This window comes from Notothenia coriiceps, unplaced genomic scaffold, assembly GCF_000735185.1.
Source record: "Notothenia coriiceps isolate Sejong01 unplaced genomic scaffold, NC01 NC01_scaffold00014738, whole genome shotgun sequence".
Taxonomy (NCBI): Eukaryota; Metazoa; Chordata; class Actinopteri; order Perciformes; family Nototheniidae; genus Notothenia; species Notothenia coriiceps.
In genome coordinates this window covers 264,532-274,522 of record NW_011347439.1, presented here as the reverse complement: position 1 = coordinate 274,522, position 9,991 = coordinate 264,532, and the positions used below count along the sequence as shown (strand labels likewise).

The 9,991-nt window shown below is 36.6% G+C and overlaps 1 protein-coding gene across 1 annotated transcript in view; it reads left to right on the top strand.

The window, feature by feature from the left end:
* Positions 1-9,991, top strand: part of haao (3-hydroxyanthranilate 3,4-dioxygenase) — an 84,678-nt gene that overhangs the window by 1,320 nt on the left and 73,367 nt on the right. The gene's annotated exons all lie outside the window — the stretch shown is intronic.

Genomic DNA, 9,991 nt, shown 5'->3' with positions numbered 1-9,991 from the left:
GACGTATTGTGTGAAGAGAAATTGAAGATGTTGTTTAATTGTTGATATATGTATGATCCACGTCAAGTATTCAGTTCCGGACGCATTTCTTCTAGTTTTTCCAAAGGTCTTCTCATCAGGGCTCTATAAATAAAGAACTACGGCAGATCTGTAATATGTAATGCAGCCGAACCGTGTATTACAATGCCGTTATGTGATGACTTTCAAAGAGAAAAGCAAGAACACTCGGAATTAAGTATTATTTTATTCTTTTAAAATGTTTTTCCGATTTCATATCATATAAACACCAAATCCCAACATGCATTGCGGCTAAAACATCCAATCAGCGAGCTTAAACCATAGCTGAGGATCTTGGGTAATCGCTCGAAATGCCTACGTCTGTTTCCGGTTATTTTTATTTTGAAATTCAGTTCCTGACGGACGCAAAAAAACGAGATTATGGAATTAAACAAATAAATAAAAACAAGGATAATTGTGTGTTATTGGTGAGTAAATAACAGTGTGTTATTCTGAAATGAATAACAAATTAGAAGGAAAAAAAGATTTAAAAAAGACAGATTTCAGTATCCTGAGGCTCTGAGCCCCATTTCTTTTCCTCACAGACGGCAACAAAAGTCAGAAATTGTACGATTTGAAATAAAAGCAATAATTGTGGCTTGATATTGAGTAAGAACCAGATAAGAACATTTTTTTATGAACCACACAGCTTCCGGTCTTCCTATAACACGTAATGCCGTGAGACTACCAATAGAAATACATTGCTTTTAAAATCGTGCTGTGCAACACGAAAAAAAAGGGGGAAATCGTGTTGGTGAACACGAATCATAGATTAATAATCGTGTTGGTGAACACGAAATGCCATGAGACTGGGTTGTAAGACCACATGATACATCAGATACAAGCACTCACCCTGCTTAGGTGAACTAGTAAACTCCTCAGGAGAAAGATATGTGATTTAAAGTTTGAAGGAAATCTCTATTTGTGTGTGTTGAGGTGTTTAAGGTCCATAGCTAATACGAATGATGAGCAGCACAACGGTTATTTCCTCTAAAACGCAGGTGTTTTCATGCTAGCTTCATTGCAAATTGACAGGCTAACTTTGAAATCGATGCTACGTGCTCAGCGGGCCCTGACAGTTTAAACACACCGCCTAATGAAGGAACTGCTGTTACTGGTGCCCATTGTGTCACATGTCTGCACTGCATGTCGTTTAGAATCACTACACCAGTCAGTGTTAAAAGAGAAATTACAGATGCAGCAGTTCCATCTTTATTATTTTCCATAATATGTGAAGATGTTGATGATTACAGCTTTAAAAAGAAATCCAGATGTAACCAAACCAATAGGCCTACTATTTATTGGAAACAGAACACGTAACAAATTAAAAAGAATGCACCTGTAATCAGGATTGGACTAGGTAGCAGTAGAGGTGGGAAGTAACTAAGTACATTTACTCAAGTACTGTACTTAAGTACAATTTTAAAATACTTGTACTTTACTTGAGTGTTTCCATGTTATGCTACTTTTTACTTCTACTCCAATACAATTCAGAGGTAATTTGTGTACATTTACTCCACTACATTTATGGAGTACCTTCTGAAATATAATCAATTCTTTAACAAGACATTAGTTACATCTGGAGTAAATCATAAGCTACCCTGCAGAATACAAAGTAATTAAAACTAGATGCACCTTTACCAGCTGTGATAAACACAAATTCATGCATCAATAATTATAATAAAAATATACATATCTGAAAGAGGACAATCTGCATAATGAGTATGTTTACTTTTGTTTCTGTAAGTATAGTTGTATGCCAATACTTACTTGTAACAGAATATTCCTACACTCGGGTACTTCTACTTTTACTCAAGTACAAAATCTGAGTACTCCTCCCACCTCTGTTACTGTAAGTAGTCTACATTAACTCAATGAGTGATCTTCAATTTTGAGTCTGTTGCGAGTATTTCCTTTCTCTGCTTCTTTATTCTTTTAGGCCTACTCTACTAGATATCATAAATAAATATTGTATTTCTTACTCTCAAATATGAAAAATAAATAACTTATCATCTGTTATTAGGATAAACGTTATTGATCCCTTATAAATCTCAAGCTACCCGGAAGTTTATAAAGTTAGATTTTATTTGTTTTATTGGAATTATGGTGCTTATGCTTTCGTACTGTTAAACTGTGACAGAGTATTTGTACAATGTGGAAATAAGTTTTCTGAAGGAAAATATCTGTGTACTTTGTCCACATCTGCTTACAGTATATGCAACGTAAAATATGAGACTCTATAATACAGAAAGTATTCAGGAGGCAGGGAGGCAAGCAGCGTTTTTTTTACATTACAATTACATATAATCCACTTAAGACTTGCAGTGTGCTGTAACGTTTACATATTTTCATAAAAACATTTTGAATAATCCCTAAATACCTGCATCATTATTTTTAATAAAAAACAGTTTATCCTAATATAGAATAAGGATGATGCAATGTGATAGAAACCAGGTTGACTTTTCAGTTCATGACTGTTGAGCGGCTTTCGTTCACGTAAAGGAAAGTGTGTTCATTGTTTACCATTTTAATGGTGAGTTTTCCTATTTAAGCCCAACCTGAAGACAATTGTTATCCCTCTTTCAGACTTGTTTGAGTTGCTCTTTGTTTTTCTCTGTTTTCAGCAGGTTTCGTACCAGATTTAATAAGCATGCATGCTGTTTTAAAACCAATTATAATGTACATAAGCCTTTATTTGTGAATATAACTAATGACAACTATAATTCAAAGTGACGCTTTCCTTTTACAAACCAGTGACACACTATGCATCCCCAAATAACTATTAAGGCCTGTAAAGTGGAGAAAAGTTTAATTTCATGTCGCTTTAATTGTAGAACAAATTAGCCAAAACTATATGTTACACAAGGAAATCAGAGATGCATTGTGACAGCACAGCATGTTGCTGTTATTGCTGGCATTATTGGATTTTGTGCAAAACATAAAAGTCATCATTTGCCAAAACCAAAGGAGCTGAGGCGTGAGCCGGTAAGAACTCAGAATGCAGACTCCAACAATTTCTCTAACCAGACATGAGACATAACATTGACATTATCTTCATATTAATTTTACATGGCATTTATTCAAATCTATCTCTATAAAATGAGCATCGGCACCTCATGTAGTCATAAACCTCAGCAGGAATCACATAAAGAAGGAGAAGAAGTTATATTCCAAATTTAATGTAATACAATTAAATTCCATGAAGATGAGGTTTCCTAACTTTATTGAACAAGTGTGTGAATCTGTACAGGCCCAAGCTGTTGTCGTTGTGCTGACTTTCTGAACTCTCATATCCTCCATAATTCAGAAATGAAAGAGGCAAAAGTTAATCAAGCAACAAGAGATAACGCATTACTAAAGCTGACTCAAGATTTTAAGCCCACAAATACACAACAAGGGAAATCTTAAGGTTTTCCTCTGATTGGTGTATAATTATGTATAGCAAAACACCCAAAATACTGAGTCAGTAACCTGGCAAGACATCAAAGTGTAGATAATGTGAAACATTTTCTGCAGCCTTCTGTTTTAAATGCTGTTATTTTGTTTCTTTGTCATTATTTCTATTTTATTAACGAAATACATAAAAATAAGTGCGGAACTTTTTTCCATTTTATGCTACTTTGTACTTCTACACCACTACAATTCAGAGGTGAATAGTGTACTACTACATTTATTTAATCCTTGTGTGGTGTTCGGGTCAAATTGACCCGATTTCCATTTTCAATGAATAAAACAAAATATAAGGATATTTTCGTTCAACCTGAAACTCAATGGCCGGGGCTTTTATTGTGAAGGAATTGTTTTAATTTTTTTCCACTTATGAAAAAATGCCCACCCTGGAAGACCCCCACAACCAGCCGCTGAAGGACCCCCACAGCCAGCCGCAAGAAGACCCCCGCAGTCAGCTTCTGGAAGACCCCCACAGCCAGCTCTGAGGTCTGTGGACCCTCAAAGGACTCCAAGGCACAGACTACATGCAGCAACTGCAACAAGTACATCTGTGCTATACAAATTTAGTACATGATATTTTGGCGGATTTACTGTGGTGAACATTCTGTTCGCCACGGGTAACACAGTGTACAGGGACGTGACGTAGCAGCAAATCTTATGATGTGGTCAGTCACAAATTTGATTGTCTCTTATGATAGTGACTACGCTTCATCTGGCATAGTGTCTTAAGTATAATCTTCAACTATCCTTATAGCGGTACAATGTCGTCAGTTATTCACGGACGTCTTACGATAATGTTTCGAATAAAGCTTTCTTTTTAGGTCTTCTATGCTATTTCGGCAATGGTTTATGTGTTTATCTGAATTAGATTATAATGAATTAAAGAAACTTCGTCGCTCTACATTGTCGTAGGGTATTGGTTCTATATAATATGTAAATATACAAAACTAATATTAATAACTACCGTAGTTTCACAATCGGAACATTTCCACGTCCGGGAAAAATGCAATAATGAGAAACATATCGCGTCTCATCGAACACTTGAAATGAGGTCCACATTCGATTTCAGGTTACATTTGCTCAACTAATATAAAGTGTAGAATTTAGGTTTAGACATATTCATTGATCCATAATTGGGAATACACAATACAATGTAAAGCCGTGGGAAACCATTACAAGCCAGTTTAACTGGGCCCTGGTATAAAGTCCCCAAATTTTTTTTATGTCTTGATTTTAAGTTCGTACGGTGTGGAAGAATATATATATAACAGTACAATGTGAAGTGTTGTTATATTTTACTTTATATACTAATCATTTATATCTTTTTATGAGCAACGTCTAGTTTAAATTGTTAGCTCAATGTCACGAACAAAAACACTATTTTTACATTAAATCACAACATTATTATGTGGACATTATTTCTCTGTATCCAATGTATACCAATGTAAGAGCGAATACCGAAAGTTCCTGTGTTACATTTACTTGTAAAAAAAGTAATTACAAATAAATAAAAAGACAGTATATGATTAGTTAGTTCGGACTTCCTTTATTTCGTTGAAATCGTCCGTTACACCTTGTGTTCTTGGGTGTGTAGGTTTTCATAAACCGAGACTTTATATTCTCTCTTACTTTGTAGGTATATTTAAATGTATCTTGTCTGGTGTTTCGTTTATTTTTGTTAATTGTCAGTGATAAGTATTTTATCGTCATATAGGCTTTTTATATAACTGTCTTTCACTGCGACGCGTCTTGTAATACACTGCAGTTACCGTTTCAGGCAAATCCTTTTTGTGTACTACATGTCGCTTNCGTTCGAAAGCGCTGGAGACGCTGTAGTACATATGCCAGGCCTGTAGATGTGCTCAATTTAACACTGTCTTTGCATGGGCTGATTCTGTGAGAACAGCACCATCTACAGGCCTGGCATATGTACTACAGCGTCTCCAGCGCTTTCGAACGGCAATGTCCGTGGCTGTCTCGTCCTGATTGGTGGAGTTGGCCCAATAGCCGTAGCGCCACTTATGTGACGTCACAGAAGTGTTCAAATCTGGATCAGTCTGTATCAGATCCGTTGCAGCCCCTTTTTAAGAGATTTGGGTATGGAGGAAAATAGAGAGGGTTGTGTTTTCTGACACTTGGTGAGTTCCCTGGAACACCGGGGACACATATTCATGTATAAAAGACGTACGAAAGTGCATTTTGCATGATAGGTCACCTTTAAATATAGTGTAGTGATGCATAAGCACATCTGTCACCATCAGTCCCAGATATATTGTATGACCTATTTGATATAAAAACTTCTATAAAATGTTGTAATTTCAAAATAATATCCAGTTAAATAGGGTCAGGAATCGACAGGGCATCTAACATTACATTAGACCTGAGGAATGAGCGGAACGAGGACGAATTCCAAAACCATGCCATTCCTTGGATGACAGCCACAGTTAAACAGGTAAGCAAAATGACAAAGAATTATGTTTATCAAGGCAATTATCTGAACCGAACTGCGCCGGTGAATGTATTCCACTCTTGACTTCTCTCCGATGAAAGCAGCAGGAGCCTTCTCACTCCCTCCTTCTTATCGCGCTGTCAAGCCAGCTTGCCTGCTCCCACACTGCGCTTGCCAGCAGAAAGGGCACTGCTCGTTAATGCCAGTGAGCTGGAAATGAGTCACAGCACCTTGTCACGTGGCTGATCTGTACCCTGACGGCGCCCTCTGCTCAGGAACTAAAGAACATGGTTTTCCCCACTCGTTGACATTCACTTCTGCTATCATGACTGCTGTACCCGTCAAATGGAGGGAAAAGAGCAAATGGGCACATTGAGTAAGAAGTGGTAAATTGAACTGCAGGCCTTACTAGATCTTCTTCTGGTTGTAGGGCTTGATATTTATTTTATGTATTTTGGTCTATTCTATGAATATATTGAACTTTAAGATCATGGCATCATTAAGATCTCAAAGATATATTAGATACCTTAAAAAAAGATTGATTTCCCCTGAACCGAAGGTATTTCTACGACACTGTATTGCCAATATTTAAGCTCTGTTGCCTTAATATGTGTGATAATAACATCAAAACAAGGTGAAAAGTATGTGCCCGCTAAAAACACCAGGGAGTCGTGCAAAACAACTTCGATTGTGCGTTGGTGGTGTGCGGGGATTATATAAACATGCATTCTCTCACAGTTGATTTGCTTCAAACAGCTATGTGATTTCAAGTGGGAAATATTTGATATAATGAGGTTATGTGCCACAGTTTTCCTGCTTTTTGTGAAGATGATTGAGATCGCTTTCTAAGTGACTCGGAACTGTCACATCAGTATTATAGAAGTATCAGGCTGTGAGAATAAAAAAAGCTAGGCTACTCTAGGATACTGCAATTTCATACTAATTAGTTTGAAAATGAATGCTAATGAATAAAGAGCTACTTGCACAGTTATACATTGTATCAGCAATTTGTGATTCTTTGTCCAGATCAGAAGTGGTAAACATGTAGTCATTAGGTCTTTTGGCATGCCCACTTCCCTCCAGTCAAACTGATTTCTTTATACTTTTTTATTCAGAATTGAGATAAGTACTTAACTTCAGCTGAGTCAATGCACCAAAGCTGTTGTTAAGCACCACTCGAGCAAATATGTATCCGAGTGGAGATTACCCAAAAGTAGCTGACATCACTGATGTTCAGACCTCAACAAAATGTATTTTCTATTGTGCAGTGTCTGCTGTGGGGAATAGGTGGCCTAAATAAAAAGTGACAGCGTCCTAAAGCTGAGCATTTCATTTTTTTTTCATAAGCCGTTAAAAGTATTATTATGTAATTGTTAAGAGAATGTGTTCATAGTCGGCCTCATTTAGTGACTGATGCTTTGTCACATGATATGCCAGAGAGAGGGTCACGGGAGACTTTAAAGACACATATTAAATGTGTTCTTTTGTCAAAATAAAAGCATACATATTCCACATTTGAAAAAGAGGGTCTTGAACCACAAGATGCTGTTGGTGCTTTGAGCTAAATGCTATTGTCAGCATGCTAACACACTCACATTGACAATGCTATTAAGCTAATGGAAAAAACCATAATCATTAGAATGTATTAGACATACACCAGTTACACATTTCTTGGCAATCCAACAATATATTTGACTTTAAACCACACAATTCAACATCACAGTTTGAACTATAGGGGAAAGCCAGCCAATCACCAACCTCCAATGGATTTTGATTACAAATGTCATTTTAATCCAATGGTTGTTGAAAAATGTCAGCCTAGAACAAACTGTTGGATAACAAACCAACATTGTCTTCCCTAGTGTCATGCTAGCAGCAGCATCGATGAACAACAACAGCAAAGTTGAAAACATGATTTTCACAGATCCTTGGCGGTCCATCTAGCCTGAGACCTAGAGTAGGTACAATAAGCCCAGCACTGTTTCCATTTTTCAGAGTTGACTTTGTCTCTGATCTCTCCCTCTCCTTTATCTTTGAAATCACCTTACTACATGCAGCAGATGAAATATGGAATTCACAGTGGGCTTGCTGGAAGTGAGCTTACTCTTTTCCTCACTGGAGTAGCTTATTCTTCTGGGCCAGGAAATATCATTTTTTATATTTGTTGAGATATATAGCTTGTAACTGTAAAATGTAGCAATCCTCTGGCCATAAGTGACTTAAATAAACATCTTTTTTAACATGACTGAATGTAAACATTTACACAGTGAAGTGCGTCGACTTTTCTAAGAGAAGTGAAACAGGATCAAAATGAGTCTGCAAGCACTGAGAAACCGATTTGAAAGCTTTGATCAGTTTCCTTTACTTAAAAAAATCGAAATCTTTTTTAAGGATAAGAGAAGGAAAATAAGCAATCAGTCATGCAAAGTCTTTCAAATGGATTTTACATAGTGAATATTCTCAAAGCAGCAGGTCTAATGAAGTTGTGTGTCCTCTGCCAGGACTAATGGAATGATTGAAGGACGAAGGCTTTGAAATCTAAAAAGGGCTTTTTGTTGGAAACTAATTCGGTGTTCATGGTTGGTTACTTGCCTTTAAATCACAATTTTTTTCCCTTTGGAATCTGTAGCAAAAAATATTGGTATGAATAACTGGTGTGCACAAAGCTATTACATTTAGAGTACTATGATTGGTTGCATTGAAACGCATAGGCTGTGGCATGGAGTATAGTGAATGACTCTGCTTCGAGTGCTGCTGACAGGAAAATTAAAGCCATCACATTTGTGGTAGTGCCTGGTAGTCTGAGCCTTTTCAGTGATTAATTCGTTTTCTGTCAGGACCTCTAAATGAGTCAACCATTTTCTGTGTCTGAGTTTTGCCGTCGCTGCACCTGTATCTTCCAAATCCAGTCACTTAAACATCTCTGTGTTGTGCAGACGTCCTTTCTTTTAAAGTGCTGTGCGCCTTAAGGTAAAATGTAGAGTGCAAACTACAAATAGTTTTTAGTTTTATGTAATTGTATGATTTTATAAAAGAAAACCTTGAATGGAAAGTGGGGAGGTATGTTGTGATTCATTCAAATTCTAAACCCAATTATATATCCGAACCATAACCACTACTATAGTCAAGTAACTGCTGGGGATAAATGCTTTGCTCGCGCTTGTTTTTGTGGCACAAAAGGAATTTCGTATATTCACGTCTTCCACCAATACTTTATATTTTCCAATCTGTACAACTTCAGTCAATCTCAAAGTTTGAACCAGTTTCACTTATTATTAGGTTTCCAGCCAAGAGTTCAGGGAACTGAGAAAGGAGAGAAATAGCTTTAGGTTTAGTTTAGTTTATTTAGTTTAGTTTATTTCTTTTTTTCGAGCGTGTAAAACCAAAGAAAATACAAATGAAACAAAAGATGACATAGACATGATACAATACTATACAAATGAATGCAATAACAAAACGAAATATTTAATTAATAATTGAATAATCTGTAGTATAAGTGTCTGATATCAATAAACAACAAAGCTTTAGCTTCGAAAAGGGGTCGGAAGAAGTTTACACTTATATAATCCGACCCCTTCTCCCTTTCTTTTTTTTTTTTTTACATCTTAATATGTCAAATATGAAATAAAGTGAAATAGGTGAAATAAAATATCTTGTAACCATGGTGTTATTACCAAACAAGCACGGCACAGCACTCGTCATACACTCTCTGCTCATGCACTCTCTGCTCATGCTGGCCAAAGCGTGCTGACCAAACAAGCCACATCTTACTAATTAAATATGTCTACCGTGTATTGTTGTCAGCTCAAAAACACTTACTAGGCTGAACTGAAATGATTAATGTGATGTTGGAAGAAGTAAACAACAAAGTCACCAACAATACACACCACACACATCATTAAATGCTGGGCTGCTAATAGAGAGCCTGCACCAATTTTTACAAAGCTAACACATAATCCCAAAGGAACCTAAACCTGCCTTCACTGTCCGAGAGGAACAAAGCCTAATTGGTCAGTGAACAAAAATAGATCTGGG